The sequence below is a fragment of the Nannospalax galili genome, unplaced genomic scaffold (assembly GCF_000622305.1).
Source record: "Nannospalax galili isolate Female #2095 unplaced genomic scaffold, S.galili_v1.0 scaffold135, whole genome shotgun sequence".
Classification (NCBI taxonomy): domain Eukaryota; kingdom Metazoa; phylum Chordata; class Mammalia; order Rodentia; family Spalacidae; genus Nannospalax; species Nannospalax galili.
In genome coordinates this window covers 1,732,997-1,749,459 of record NW_008338998.1, presented here as the reverse complement: position 1 = coordinate 1,749,459, position 16,463 = coordinate 1,732,997, and the positions used below count along the sequence as shown (strand labels likewise).

General features: G+C 41.9%; 1 protein-coding gene and 1 long non-coding RNA gene across 3 annotated transcripts in view; one reads left to right on the top strand and one right to left on the bottom strand.

Moving 5' to 3' along the window:
• Gabrb3 (gamma-aminobutyric acid type A receptor beta3 subunit) overlaps positions 1-16,463 on the top strand; it is a 240,860-nt gene that overhangs the window by 95,460 nt on the left and 128,937 nt on the right. The gene's annotated exons all lie outside the window — the stretch shown is intronic.
• On the bottom strand, positions 2,895-5,901 carry LOC115070469. The gene is made up of 2 exons (XR_003849626.1): positions 5,311-5,901; positions 2,895-3,276 (listed from the first exon to the last, which is right to left on the bottom strand). It is a non-coding gene; the product is annotated as an uncharacterized LOC115070469 (long non-coding RNA).

The following is a 16,463-nucleotide window of genomic DNA, read 5'->3' as shown; positions in this document are numbered from 1 at the left end:
GGATCGCTGTGAGTTCAAGGCCAGCCTGGTCTACATTGTGAGTTCCAGGACAGCTGGGGCTACAGGGAGACCTTGTCTCAGAAAGACCAAAAAAAAAAATTAGAAAAAAAATAAAGTAACAATAATAAAAAAAAAATTCCTACAAAAAAAAAAATTGTGTGTGTGTGTGTGTGTGTGTGTGAGCACACACACACTTTGAGCCAGTCAATCTGATTCCTATAGTAAGAAGATCATTGTTCTCACAGTGGATGTGGGGCTTTCCTGTCCTGTGAAGTTTGCTACTTCCTAGAATCCGAGGTGACTTCAGGTTTAGGATAGTAATTTATTTTTTCTATGCCCTCAACTTAAGTTAAGAAGACAGACAGTGCCTGGCATGGTGGCACACGCCTTTAATCCCAGCACTCTGGAGGCAGAGAGGCAGGTGAGTTCAAGGCCAGCCTGGTCTATATAGTGAGTTCCAGGACAGCTGGAGGGCTACAGGGAGACCCTGTCTCAAAAAGACCCCCCCAAAAAAAAAAAAAAAAAAAAAAGAAAAGAAAAAAAAGAAGACAGATAAACACACAAAGTTGTTGACACAAAAGCATAACTCTCACCTCAAAGGGTATAAGAGGTAGTTTATTCTGGAGCCAAATATGAGAGACCATGGCCCGGGAACACAGATTCAGGTTACCCCAAATTCCACATTCCAGGGTGGTAACAGTTGCCTTACATTTTTACAGTAACAGAACAAAGAAAAGTCATAAATCAAGATACTTTTCAAGTACATTGGCAGATACATTCAGTAGGCAGGTCACAGCAAAGTGGGAGGATTCTTATTGTAGGTCTCAGATGTTAGCTGATGACATTCTTAGCTTTTGTATTGGTGAGACCTGGTGGTCTGCTGAGTTAATACATTCTAAAAGGTTTTTATCTGTTAGTCACAGGATGTTAGATCAGAAACAGAGGTGAGTAAGGAGTGGCTGTGTAGGGGGCTAAAGATGGCCCTAGATAAATGGTAATTAGACTCTGGACCTGCAACATTCCAAACTCTCCACAGTCTCTGGAGTGATAATCAGTTGGTCAGCCTTGCAGGAAGTTTAGTGCAAGGTGCAGGAGTTCTTTTGGGGAACTTTTCTTTCACAAAGTGAAGACAGATATTTGGGCCTAAATGAGATGTTTTTCAAAAACAGCTGTAAGAGATACTTCAGGAGACCTCTGCCAAGTCAGATTAACCCAAGGTTTCCACCCACAGCACTGATCACCTCAGACAACCCATCATGTTGCCCCTCTCCCTCTGTCTTCCCTCCAGTACAGGCTGATGGATGACTCTAACTTATACAGCATCTATATTGCTAAGTCAGCACAGGAAGAATTTTACTCCTGATTTTCTTCTTAGTAATTTTTCTATCTACTGGTTGCCCCAACTTGTTCCTCTATAATAAATATCCCTATTTCCCTGTTGTTTTGGGGCCTGGTTTAGTTGTTCTTGGAAGGAGCCTGACATGTGAAATGGGGAGAAAGAGGTTCCCTAGAGGGTTGTTAGTCTCGTTCATAAAATAATTTAAAAATGGACCGAAAATGGAAGCTTTTACAATTTTATTAGAACTTTAAAGAAAAATCCTCAGGGCAGGTGAGCTGGTAATGTTGACAGCTGTCTTGAGGAAGAGAATGGTGGGAAGAAGGAAAGAAAGCCATGAAGCCATGCAGGTTTAGAGCCTGCATGGAGGTCAGACACATGGCTGTCTGGTAGCCACATGGCTGGGAGAAGGAAGCTTTATAGAAAAAGTAAAGAAATACAAGATGCTAGAAGCAGCCCAAAGCCTTAAAGAAAGCATGTATAGAAAAGGGATATGAAGAAGAAAAGGAGAAATTATGCTTTTCTGAAGAATTCAGAATCAGACTCACATGTCTGTGGCTGGGTTGAGGAGTTCTGTGAAATACAGTGCTAGAAGGTGGGATTCCAGGCAGGAAAAACTTACCTCATTAACACACCAGGTATTCCGCCCATCTATTTAGCATAACTTAAGGTCAACCTGCCTTTCTAGGGATGGTTCTATCACCAGGTGATTGACCAGTGAGACTGGAAAGGAGGGTCCTCCAACAGATAGACTAGGGATTTTAGGCCTTTGTCAGTTAAACTTACCCAGCCTTTTGCTACACGAAGGAATACCAGGGCTGCAGCTCAGTCTTTTGAACCAACACTGCACTGGAGTGCAGCAGGGCACTGAACGAAAGCCTTGTTTTATAAGCTGCAAAAGATCTATAACTTTGTGTTGTTCAGAAAATTGGGAAGAAGAAATAGCTGTACCATGAGAAATCAACTTCATGATTTTAACTGGATCCAGGGCTCTTGAGTGTAATTTAATATTCAGTGCCTCATTAAGAGACTCAGGGACTCTTGAGACTTCAAACCACAAGTAATTATTTCACAGGAAGGCCCGCCAGCCGAGTTTGATGTTACCTTCTCAGAGAGAAGGAAGCAGACTCTTGGGTTACCCAGGTTAACCCTTTGTGGCAACTTGGTTCTGTTTGACGTATCATTCTGTGAACTCAAGTAGCTGATGTAGCTAATTTGATATGGTCTTCAGTCTTGGCATCTGTCCAGTTATACCCTTCTGTCTTTAAGACATTTTGTGTGGGGATGAAGATTTGGTTCTGTAAGCCTTACCTGTCTCCAATCTGGTGAGCTCCTGTGCAAATCCTTGTGCTTAGTTTTGCAGGGGTCTTGATTCTGATTTCCTGATTTTATTAGATCTGTGTGTGGGTACCAGACTTCTTATCTCTGCTAAAAGTACTTACCTAGAGATGCCTTTCCACGTCACTCATCCCTTCCCAATGAGTAACTGGAGGTTTGAGTAGAAGCCCAGGCCCTTGTAGCTAGACAGTATCCCCAACATGCTAATTAAAGAGATGAGTAAGGGTGAAAGGCAGGGGTTTATTCAGTGTGGCCACATGGGTAAGAGGACCTAATCAAGGTGTTTGGTGACCTCAAGCCCATTTTCTGTGTGCAGACATGAGCTTTAGCTTTAGGAAGAACTGGGGCAAAGGGTAAGAAGTACATGTAATTAGACAGTCTTGGTATTTGTGTGGCAAACTTTATCATTGTTTCAACTCTGGTCTTACAAGCTGGTTCCAAAGTCCTTAATACTTGAAGGATTCAATGAAGTTTGGACTTTTCCAGGATGTAGCTCTGCCCCTCCAGGTGGACACACCCTCATTTGGAGGTAGGATTGCCCTGCAAGCTTCTGCTGTTCCTGGAATCCAAGACAAGAGCAGGTTTGGCATTATGACTTCTCTCTGTTCTTTCAGGTAAGGTAAAGAAGACCATCAGACTCAACACATAGGCAGAGATGTCAGGCTTTCATCTTGCTTTTAGTTGCCTTTTGGACCCAAATGAGAGCCAGTGCTATTTACAAAAACAGCTTCTAAGTGCCTTTTCAACAGTTGTTTTCTGTGTCACTTTTTAGTCTCTGCCATAACAAACTCTGCATATGTGTTTGTTTCTTTTCCTTTCTTAGAATCCAGTTCCACAGGGCAATCTTATGTTCCTCAAAATGCTCACAATGTCTAAAACAAGGTGTTAGGAAATACCAATAAAAAAGGATGAACAAATGGTTCAATTCATTTATAAATGTACGTGCCTACTCCTAGAATGGATTTGATGTTTGCTGCCAACTAACATATTTTTTAGATTAACCTTTTTTTAAAATTATTTTATTTTATATTTTATTTTATTTGTAGTTATGCCTTTTAAGAGAGGACCTACCGTAAAACTGTTATTATGATGAAATAAATAATCTGCTTTAATGTGGCAATTTCCTTGATAGACATTCACTAACTTGCCGCTTTGGACAGGAAGGGACTGCTCCTTCCTGTTTGTGAATGCCAGTCTTGTGAGACACATGGTGGTTTTGTTAGGTAGGTAGATAGTACTTTTCTCTCTTGAATCCATTTTTCACTGAGGCATGACAGAATGACAGGGCAAACTATGGGAACATGGGAAGGGAAAGGAGTTCCTCACTTTGGCGTTTGGTTGAAATTTCTGACAAGCTGAGAATCAAGAATTATTAACAACATTTGCTGTTATGGTTGCTGGTGTAGAGACAATATTCCTTTTTATAGAGATGGGTTTTTTTGTTGTTGTTGTTTTTTGTTTTTTGTTTTTTAAATTCAGACAGGGTTTGACTATGTAGCCCTGGCTGGTCTGGAATCCATGTGTTGACCAAGCTATGCCCAGCACCATATCCATATCCATATCCATATATATATATGGAGAGAGAGCAAGAGAGCGAGAGAGAGCGAGAGAGAGAGAGAGAGAGAGAGAGAGAGAGAGATTCCCTGTAGCCCCCAACTGGCTTGGACCTCCCTATGTAGATTAGGCTGATCTCAATCTCACAGAGATCTGCCTGCCTCTGTCTCTGAGTGTTGGAATTAAAGCATATGCCAATGAACCAAAAATAGAGATATTTTTAAATAAGAATGTTAAAATGCCAATGAGCCATGCTTAAGACCCAAGCATCTATGACTCTGGCTTTAATGGCTTTACTTCTTTTCCAGGTATTTTCACTCTCTGTTTTTTGTAATTTTTTATTGTATTTTTGTGTCATACAAAACATCTTACTCTTAAGCATCTTTATGCCCCCTTCCGCACTGGCACCCTCCTGTAGCCCTCTACCCTACTGGAATTCATACATTCTGTCATTTGTGTTAAGGCGTATTATGTCAAGTTAGTGTCCCCAGAAGTGGCACATCTACAATACAACCTCTATACCTAAACCTCATGGAACATGGAATGAAGGGTAAAGAGGATACTAATGCATCTCTTAGTTCTCATTAATGAAGCTCCCTCATGCAACAAAGGGTCAAGAACACAACAGGTCAAACCCTGATGAGTAAGAGTCTGCAGAACATGGGTCCTTGGACTCTTATATTAAACTCCACACACCCAGGGTTCAGGGACTATTTTGGAAGAGGGGGTGGAATGATTGTAAGAGCCAGGGAGAAAGTATATGAGCATATGGAAATAGAATCCTACAAGTCCCTGGGACCTTGCTCATATGAACCTACAGCAATGGTGTCAGCATGTACAAGACCCTTGCAAATTCAAGCAGATAAAACTCCAGCACTGAACTGCGAAAATGGGCAACAAGCCCCAATCTTGGTCAAAGAATTATTGGCAGCTAATTACTGCTGGGTGAGGAAGAGTTGATTTTCTTAAAGGGAGGGACTCTGGATAGGCTGCCTAGACCCCGCTGGAGAATTTCACTTTTAACGTTGTTTATTCCGAAAACATCTTACCTCCTCTACAGCCCTTGTGACCTAGAGCCTTACCTTGTCTTCTGTTGTTACTGGAATTTTGGGTGTCCCATCTTGTTCACCAAATGATACCCATGAAAACAGGGTCCTCTCTTGGGGTTTTCAGTGTCATTAATGAAATAATTGAAGAATGGACTCACATAGAAGCTTTAGGACAATTTTGTTAGAGTTTGAAAGAAAAACTTGAAGGGCAGGCAAGCTGTAAAGAGGAGCTTTAAGGAGGTCAGCGGAAGAGAGAAAGAGAAGAAACCCATGCCTTAAGCCATCGTGGAGGTCAGACACATGGCTTTCTACAAGCCACATGGCAGGGAGCATAAAGGAAGAGTGAAAAGGCCCAAATTATTGGGACCGCCCAAAGTGTCAGGAAAAGCAGGCTTAGAAAAGAGACAGAGGAAGAAAAGGAGAGGTTATTCTTTTCTGAAGAATTTAGAAAAATCTGTTTTCTTCAGAAAAGCATAGACTCAGGGAGGTAGGTACCTGTCTCATGTGGGTACATAAGGACCTGCCCCAGATTCCAGGCAGGAAAAGTTCACCATCTCATTAATGCACTAGTTATTCTGGCTATTTCTTAGGTGAACCTGCCTTGGTAGCGGTGGTCTAGGGGTGGTAATCTACCTGGTGAAACTGGAATGTTAGGTTTCCACCCACACTGGAGATTTTTTTTTTTTTGACCTTGAAAGTTGTTTAATTAAACAGGAAATCCATTACACCTTTCCTTGCACTGATGTACATTCTTTTGTCACGTGATTAAGGGAGACAAGCTAGATTCACATTTATATTAAACATGATATTTAAACTATCCTTTATCCCAAAGAACAATGAAAATACATTCTGTCATTTGTGTTAAGGCGTATTATGTCAAGTTAGTGTCCCCAGAAGTGGCACATCTACAATACAACCTCTATACCTAAACCTCATGGAACATGGAATGAAGGGTAAAGAGGATACTAATGCATCTCTTAGTTCTCATTAATGAAGCTCCCTCATGCAACAAAGGGTCAAGAACACAACAGGTCAAACCCTGATGAGTAAGAGTCTGCAGAACATGGGTCCTTGGACTCTTATATTAAACTCCACACACCCAGGGTTCAGGGACTATTTTGGAAGAGGGGGTGGAATGATTGTAAGAGCCAGGGAGAAAGTATATGAGCATATGGAAATAGAATCCTACAAGTCCCTGGGACCTTGCTCATATGAACCTACAGCAATGGTGTCAGCATGTACAAGACCCTTGCAAATTCAAGCAGATAAAACTCCAGCACTGAACTGCGAAAATGGGCAACAAGCCCCAATCTTGGTCAAAGAATTATTGGCAGCTAATTACTGCTGGGTGAGGAAGAGTTGATTTTCTTAAAGGGAGGGACTCTGGATAGGCTGCCTAGACCCCGCTGGAGAATTTCACTTTTAACGTTGTTTATTCCGAAAACATCTTACCTCCTCTACAGCCCTTGTGACCTAGAGCCTTACCTTGTCTTCTGTTGTTACTGGAATTTTGGGTGTCCCATCTTGTTCACCAAATGATACCCATGAAAACAGGGTCCTCTCTTGGGGTTTTCAGTGTCATTAATGAAATAATTGAAGAATGGACTCACATAGAAGCTTTAGGACAATTTTGTTAGAGTTTGAAAGAAAAACTTGAAGGGCAGGCAAGCTGTAAAGAGGAGCTTTAAGGAGGTCAGCGGAAGAGAGAAAGAGAAGAAACCCATGCCTTAAGCCATCGTGGAGGTCAGACACATGGCTGTCTACAAGCCACATGGCAGGGAGCATAAAGGAAGAGTGAAAAGGCCCAAATTATTGGGACCGCCCAAAGTGTCAGGAAAAGCAAGCTTAGAAAAGAGACAGAGGAAGAAAAGGAGAGGTTATTCTTTTCTGAAGAATTTAGAAAAATCTGTTTTCTTCAGAAAAGCATAGACTCAGGGAGGTAGGTACCTGTCTCATGTGGGTACATAAGGACCTGCCCCAGATTCCAGGCAGGAAAAGTTCACCATCTCATTAATGCACTAGTTATTCTGGCTATTTCTTAGGTGAACCTGCCTTGGTAGCGGTGGTCTAGGGGTGGTAATCTACCTGGTGAAACTGGAATGTTAGGTTTCCACCCACACTGGAGACTTTTTTTTTTTTTTGACCTTGAAAGTTGTTTAATTAAACAGGAAATCCATTACACCTTTCCTTGCACTGATGTACATTCTTTTGTCACGTGATTAAGGGAGACAAGCTAGATTCACATTTATATTAAACATGATATTTAAACTATCCTTTATCCCAAAGAACAATGAAAACATGACTTAAACCAAATATTCACTTAGAATTTTTTTCATTTACTTTTTTTTAAATCATTATACTTTTTAATATTTTTAATAACTACATGATTAGAAGCTTTTCACTACAGCTTTAACATATTACACACTCAGTAACACTCTAGAGTAACAGAACATCTCTTTCACAAGTGGGTGCAAGTTTCTAGGTTCACAGTTGAATTAATACAGATATACAATATTGAACTCAGTTTAAGCCCTGTAAGACATAAAATTGGATGAGTTTTTAACCTTTAAAAAAGATCTCCATTTCATTTTAGAATATATTCAGAGGCTTTTGGCCAATATCAGAAAAACAGAAGGAAGAGAAAAAGTTACCTTCTTTTAAATTAGAACTCAGAAAAGTGGGCAGGCTTCGCAGAGCTACCTTGGGGAAAGTTCTGTGAAGAGCTGCCCTTGAAACTGGGGGAAAGAGGGTTCCCTAGAAGGTTCGTAGTCTCATTCATAAAAGAATTTAAGAACGGACCCAAATGGAAGCTTTTACAATTTTATGAGAATCTTAAAGAAAAATCCTCAGGACAGGTGAGCTGGTAATCTTGGCAGCTGCCTTGAGGAGGTGAGTAGTGGGAAGAAGGAAAGAAAGCCATGAAGCCATGGAGGTTTAGAGCCTGTGTGGGAGGTCAGACACCTGGCTAACTTGCAGTCACATGGCTGGGAGAAGGAAGCTTTAAAGAAAAAGTAAAGAAATACAAGATGCTAGGGGCAGCCCAAAGCCTTAAAGAAAACAAAAGCATGAAGAAGAAAAGGAGAAATTACGCTTTCCTGAAAGTCAGACAGACTTACAGAGACCTACATGACTGGCTTGTCCAGAAGTTCTGTGGAGTTCTTCACTGTAAGACAGGATTCCAGGCAGGAAAAATTCGGTACCTCATTAACACACCAGGTATTCTGCCCATCTATTTAGCATAACTTAAGCTGAACCTGCCTTTCTAGGGGTGGTTCTATCATCAGGTGATTGACCAGTGAGACTGGAAAGGTGAGTCCTCCAACAGATAGACTAGGAATTTTATAGTCTTGACCAGTCAAATTTATGGGGCTTTTTGCTACTCTAAGACCCTGATGGAGGGGGAAGGACATGTATATTGTCTCATGAAGGGGATCGTTTTTCCTCCCATCTCGGGGGCATGTCTTCAGGTGAACCAGATTTCTTGTGGGGTGGACTCCTGGCCAAGTGATTGACAGGCCCAGCTGGGGTAATGCTTGCAGGAGGAGACCATAGTATGTAATGTTTTAACCATTGGAACATATTACAATGTTAAGCCTCCATCCAGCTCTAGAGGTATAATTTAAATTCTATTCTTTTGACCTGGAGGAAATAACTTTCTGTTAATGGGCCTCAATAAACCCCTGAAACTTCTTCCTTTTTGCATGATAATTTAAATCTCCAGGGGTCCAATTATGATGCTTCCTGTTTTGGGGCTACCCATGAAGAGGGAGGTAGGGTCTAAAGCTGATCATGAAGGAGAGGTCTGTCATCAATGGCCTCTAGAGCCATTAATTCTAGTTTAGCTACCTATCTACAGGAGAGGACCCTTGGGAGGTAGGTGGGACATAGGACCATCCCACCATGGTGTTTGTTGGGTTGTGGTGTCTACCTTTGTCCTTTGCTGAGATCAGAGTCCATCTTTTAGGCTTGATGAAGCAGAGTTGAATTTTACTTTAGGGGAAATCTTTAGGCAGAAAAAGCTAGAGAAATGCCCTTTCTGCATCTGTAGGTGCTGCCCAAGCAGCTCCATGTGGCCGCTGCACATGCTTGTATCCTGTCAAGAAAAATGGGCACTGGGTCTGGAGAAATGGCTTAACAAGTTAAGAGAACTGGCTGCTCTTGTGCAGGACCCAAGTTTAGTTTCCAGCATGCAGGCAGCAGCTAACAACCACCTATTACACCAGTCCCAGGGAATCTGATGTCATCTCCTTGCCTAAGAAGGCATTACACATGTGGGGTGCGTTGACATACATGCAGACAAAACAGTCATACACATACATAAAGTAAAAATAGATAATTTTTTTAAAGAAGGAAAGAGAACAGGGCTTGGGGAGGTAGACTACAACAAGTAAGAAAGAGCAGGTGAGTATTCGGTAACTTTTTTTTAGTTTTCTTGGTTGATAAGAAACCTCTTCCTACAGTGAAATCATACTGCTTATCTTTCCAAATGAATTAGCAAATCTATAGATGTGAAAATGAAAACTGATTTCTTCCCCTTGGATTAGGTGAGATCAAACTTCTGTAGACCTGGCTGGCAGTGGAAACAAATTTCTGTTTATGATCTGCTTGAGGTGTTCAGACCCCCAACTGCCCAGTGCTGGGGCTTTGGGGAGGAAGAGGAGAGCAAGGAACATCTACTTCAAAAAACCTGTTTCAGGTTTTTAATAGTCAAAGTAAATTGAAAACATGTCAACCATTAAATCAATGAAGCGTAATAAAGTCATTCTGAGGTTTCAGCAGTAAAACCAACTTGAATTCATCAGCTAAGGAATTTACAGTTCTTTAATATGACTCCTTGTAGAGCCCCCACCTCCCTGAGTTTATGAAGCACACACTCGGCTGTGTTTCAGGGTGTTCTGGTGTCCCTGTGGGGTGAGAAGCCTCCTCAATTCGACAGAGACAGAGAAGGGTGCAACACTGTGCAGAAATCCTCCTCCTGCAGCTTTGGTTTCTTACAGCAACTTGGAGCAGCACGCAGTTAAGGGTCTTCTTCCTTCCTGGTTCCAAGCATAGATGGAGACTGTCTGAAGTATCTTGATATGACAGTCTTTTCTTAGATGCATTTGGAAAATGAGTGTGGATTTTGTGGTGAAATATCCGAAGTGCATAATGAATTCTGTTTATTTCTAACCACTTATAGAGGGATATTTATTCTAATAAAATATTCTCTCTTACATGGAAAAGTTTCCATACACCCAAAAGGGCCTGGTCAGTCACTTGGATTTGGATCTGTGCATGTTTTGGAGCTGGGCCTTTATTTGTCCTAAAGTATGTGGCATTCTTTCCTTGTCATTTTTACACATCATGGTGGTCTTACTTTGTCATATAATCTTGGCCTTATCCTACAGCAGGCCTGAATCTCATGTGTAACTGCCTGATATTGTGGGGCAGAAGGGAGCTAGGCCAGTTACAGGGTGCTCCTGTTACCAGAAAAGGACACAATAAAGACAAGACAAGTTCATTAATAAAAGTTACAGGTGATATTGGAGGACTGGGAGTAAAACTTTACCAAGTTACAAGGAACCTATTTGATTTTATGTTACAAATCAAGGGAGCAGGTCCAGGGATGTAGAAATGTGATTGGACAAATAGGATATAGGAACCAATAAAAATGGAAGAGGAGACCAAGAACCTGTTTGTTCTCTCTGTTGCTCTCTATCTTTGTCTCTCTCTCCCTTTCTCTCTCTCTCCCCTCAACTCTTGGCCTCTCGTGTGTTTTCTTTCTCATGAAAATGGGGTAGAGGTCACTCCATTAGAATGAACGAAGATCTTAATTTCTTTATGACTCATTACACAAAGAGATGGAAGTGAATCAGAATATCTTTGGCTTTATGGGAAAAGAGTTCTAATTTCTGTAACCTACCTTGGGTAAAAGAAGATTCTAATGGCTGAGGACAGAGGTGAAAGTCAGGAGGGCGGGAAAAGACTGCTGTTGTGTCCTGCATGGTCAGGTGTTCTTTCCAATGTTAATGAAAGGCCTTGGGAAGAAAAGAAAAGAGCTTAAAAGAAAGCAAGGTGCTTTAGGAAAAGAAAAGACAGCATTTATTGTCCAAGTTCAAGACTTATATGTCTCGAGTATACAAATGCCAATTTCATCAAGTTTCTCAAAATATATTTTCAGTAGTTTCTGTGTCATATCATACTTCAAAGGCCCAGTATTTTAGTTTTCTTATGACAGTATTTGTTGGTAAAACTTCACTGAAAGCTGTCAGAGTTGATTCGTGCAGTTTGGAGAGTTGGCCCTTCTTGGAAACTCTCTGCTGCTGCACATACAGTCCTCTGCTCTTCCCACTCCTCCATGCAGCTCCCCCAACACAGGTCCACAGTCCAGGCAGTGGCTGACATTACTCTCTCCCTCCCTGCCCGACCTCTTGGAGGGACATTACTCCCTCCCCTCCTTCTTGGAGCATCTTTGCCAGATGTGGAGGGAGTGCCACTCACCTGGAAGCAAAGATACCCAGCTGGACCCAGCCTCTGACAAACACACACCCTGTGCCAGGTTCTCCTAGGGCTGCTGGCCCCTCCTGCCAGCCTTACTTCTGTGCCTCCACCTCTGCCTGAAATGCTGTTCCCTATCTCTGTGTATCTATCTTCCTGTCATATTTATTCTGTGGGAGCCCTTCCTGAGCTGCTTCTCGGGTATGGCCCAGTGTCATTCCTTTGCTTCTGTGCTGGATAGCTTTAGTGTCAGCTTGACACACCTGGGTTGAGGGAGCCTCAACTGGGGAATTTCCTCTATTGGACTGGCCTGTGGCCATGTCTGTGGGGAATATTCTTAATGAGTGATGTGGTAGAGCCCAGCCCACTGTGGGTGGTGCCACCCCTGGGCCAGTGGGCCTATGTTGCATAAGAAAGAAGGCTGAGCAGGGGCCAGGGAGCAAGTCAGTAGCAGTGTTCCTCCATGGCCTGTGCTTCAGCTCCAGCCTCCAGGTTCCTGCCCCTGAGTTCCTACCTTGGGCTCCCTGATGAACTGTGACCCAGGAGAAGTAAGATGAAATAAACCCTTTTTCTCCCCAAGTTGGTAGTAGTCAGAGTGTTTTGTCACAGCAATGAAGAAAGAAACTAGGACAGCTTCTCTGCACCACAGTGCTTCTGCTGTGGCCGGACACACCAATAAAGATACAGGCCCTCCCATTTTTAATTGGCATATAGTAATTATTCATACTTTGGGGTATAATATGGTAGTTTCATACATGCATACAGTGTGTGATGATCAAATCAAGGTACTTGACATTTGTATCTCTTTAAAGACAGTTTCTTTAATTACTTTAAAATACTGATTATTTATATTTTATGTATGGGAGTGTTTTGCTTGAATCCATGTAAATGTATCACATGTATACAGTGCCCTCAGAGGCCAGAAGAGGGAGTTGGATCCCCCGGAACTAGAGTTATAGACTTGTGGGTTAGTTAATCTCTATGTGGTTCCTGGGAACCAAACCCAGGTCCTATGGAAGAGTAGAAAGTGCTCTTAATCAGTTTTAACCAGCCCCTAATTACTTTTAAAGATGAAAGATGATAATTTTAAATGGAGGCTTTGAAATGTTGTTCATCTTGCCTGTATTTACTGAGCCCTGGTAATGTGCAAAGTGTGTTTTGAATAATGTCCAGTAGGGCTAAAGAAAGTGAAGAATCAATGGAGGTCATCCTAATAGGGCACTAAGACATCAGGACAGATTTATGTAGGTCTGTCTTAGCATATGCTCTTAATAAAGACTCCAAACGTTCTGCATTTAAGGGTTCAGGTCTCATAAAGCTTTGTTTATTTTTGTTTGTATAATTAGCTTACTTTGCTTTTTCTTAACTGTATAATACATTTTAACAGTTAACATCCAAGTTTAGCTCTGTTAGCATTGTCTTAGATCTATGTGTCGAAAATCAATACAAATTCAATTATTCAGTCCCATATAAAGCCTTTTTAGAAAGATTAAGCATTTAAGAGTTCAGCTATATTAGGTTGGAGGTTTTTTTATTATTATTTTTTATTTTATATGTATGCATGTATTGCCTGTATGTAGGTAAGTGCACCCGTGTCGTGCAAAGCCCACTGAGGTTAGAAGAGGCTGTCGGATCCCCTGGAACTGGAGTTAGAACAGATGTTAGCTGCCATGTGGGTGCTGGGTTCAAATCCGGGTCTTCTGCAAGAACAATCAGTGTTCTTAACCACTGAACCATTTCTCCAGCCCCCTAGGTTGGAAGTTTTAAAACTTCCTTTTATGAAAAGCTTGTAGAAGTCCATTCAGGTCAACTTGATTTAAAGGGTCTTTGGAAGTGTTTCAAACTTGTGTATGTGTCTCTAAAGAAGAGAACTCTGGGCTATGGTAACAGAGTTTAGGAAAGTGTAAATTTCATTTCCCTTGCTTCCAAATTTAGTATCAGAACTCTGATAACATCAGGGATTGTGACACTAAATGTCACTCTGCTTTGGTCTCTTGTGTACCTGTACTTCATGGTTCTCCAGAGAATAAACCAACAGAATAAACAGATACAGATACCAGAGGGACATTTTAGGAGATTAGCGTCTGTCATTAGGGAGGCTTGTTTCACAACAGGCTGTGTGCAAGATGGAGAAGCAGGGAAGACTGGTGGTGTGTCTCAGCCCAGCCCAGGTCCATGAGCCTCAGAACAAAGGGAGCTGATACTGTACCTCAGAGTCTGTGGCCTGAGACCTAAGAGCCTGGAACTCTGATGTCTCAGGGCAGAAGACTATTCCACCTCCAGGAAAAAGAAAAAGAGAGGCAGAAGGAAAGGGAGAAGGAGAGGGAGAAGAGAAAGGGTGGAGGGTGAGGCGAGAGAGAGAAGGAGAGACATAATTTTCTGTAGAGACATGAACAGATGTCTCTTCATTCCTGATAGGTCTCTGATGCCAGATGCAAAAAATGATTCCACCCAAGTCTAGCTTTGTGAAGCAATGAGTTTACTGAGGTTACTTACACAGGTATGAGTGGCTCTTGAACAGTTACATAAAAGGGCACTCCAGTATGGTGATGACTCACAAAAGCTGCATCCCTAGAGCTTCCTGTCCAACTTTCAGGCAGCTCCACTGAAGAGTCTCTTCTCCTCTAGCTATTGCTCATTGCTTATATAACCTCAGAATGGGGCCTCATGAATCCTGGGACCCTCATGAGCTTTTAAGTCTTCTGAGGCGTCATTCTCCTCTAGGAAGGAGTATTTCAATAAATTTGTAGGAAATGAGGACAAGGAGGAGGCGGGGAGCGGGGAGAGAGAGAGAAAAAGAGAGAGAGAGAGAGAGAGAGAGAGAGAGAGAGAGAGAGAGAGAGAGATCGTGGATTCAGAAATACCTGAGATGGTTAACATTGCCAGTTGGATAGGACCTAAACGACGTAGAAGACAAACCTGAACATATCTGTAAAGGAGTTTCTAGATCGGGTTAATTGAAGTGGGTAGACATATGCTAAATGTGGGTGGCATACTTCATGGACTGGGATTCCAGAACGAAGCAGTTGAGCAACAGCATTCATCCCCCTCTGACTACAGTGTGACCAGCAACCACAGCTCTTGCTGCCATAACTTTCCTCAGTGATAAACCATATACAAGCTGTGAGCCAAAATAAATCCTTCCTTCCATAAATTGTTTTACTGAGGTGTTCTGTCACAGGAACATGAAAACTAAATGATATTCCAACCCAGTCCTCCAGGTTACCTGCCATCTTGCCAGGAATACCCTCATTAACTCACACAAAAGAAGTAATGATTCACTAACTTCTTAGACAATCAGTCCTTCATCCATATAGTTAATACCAAGTTAACCATCATCATCCTTTGCATAACAGTCCTATGTTCTTATCTCTTCTCTGATGCTGGGTCATAGTTGTGTCACCTTGGGCTTGAGCATCCTGTGTCCTTTACCTTATCATCCACAACAGTTGACAGATGAGAACAGTCTGGACTTCTGGACATAACAATACTCATTCAGATAAACACACCTGTGTTATATAGTGGATTCAGACACACTTCAGTGACACCATGGATTCACATACAAACCTAGTGACAGCATGAATTCACACACATCTGAGTGACACCATGAATTCACACACACCTGAGTGAAAGGATGAACACACACACACACACACACACACACACACACACCTGAGTGACAAATGGATTCAGACATAGCTGAGTAGTCCCACAGATTCACACATACCTAAGTGATACCATGGTCCTAAACATATACATACACACACACACACACACACACCTTAATGATACTGTGGATTCATACATGCCTGAGTGACATCATGGTTGTATATATACCCATGAATGATACTAGATTTACATAAACATCTGAACTACACCTAGATTCAGTCATACACCTGAGTGACACTGGGGATTCAAACACATACCTGAATGACAACATGGTTTCTTACACACACACCTGAGTGAGATAATGAATTCAGATGTACCTGGAGACATCATAGATTCACACTCATCTGAATGATATTGTGGATTCACACATATGCAATTGACACCATGGACTCACATATATCTGAGTGACAAGTGAATTCAAATACACTTGAGTTACACCATGGATTTCCACACACCCCAGTGACACCACAGATGCAGACTCACTTGAGTGAAAGCATACATTCCTACATACCTGAGTGACACCATGGATTCAGACACACCTGAGTGACATCATGTATTCATACACACCTGAGTGACAGTATAGGTTCAGACACACCTGAGTGACAGCATGAATTCCCACATACCTCAGTGACACCACAGATACAGACACACCTGAGTAACAGCATAGATTCCTACATACCTGAGTAACACCATGGATTCAGACACACTTGAGTGGCATCATGGATTCACACACACCTGAATGACACTATGGGTTCAGACACATCTGAGTGACAGCATGAATTCCCATACACCTGAGTGAACCACGGATACAGACACACCTGAGTGACACCATGGATTCACACACCTGATTGACACTATGAATTCAGACACAACTGAATGAGACCAGGGATTCTCACACATGAATGACAAGATGAATTTACATGTACCTGAGTGACAACACAATCACACCTTAGTGTGAATTCACATACACACACCTGAAGGACACCATGAATTCATGCACACCTGTAATAGTACTGTGTATTTGAAATACAATTAAGTGA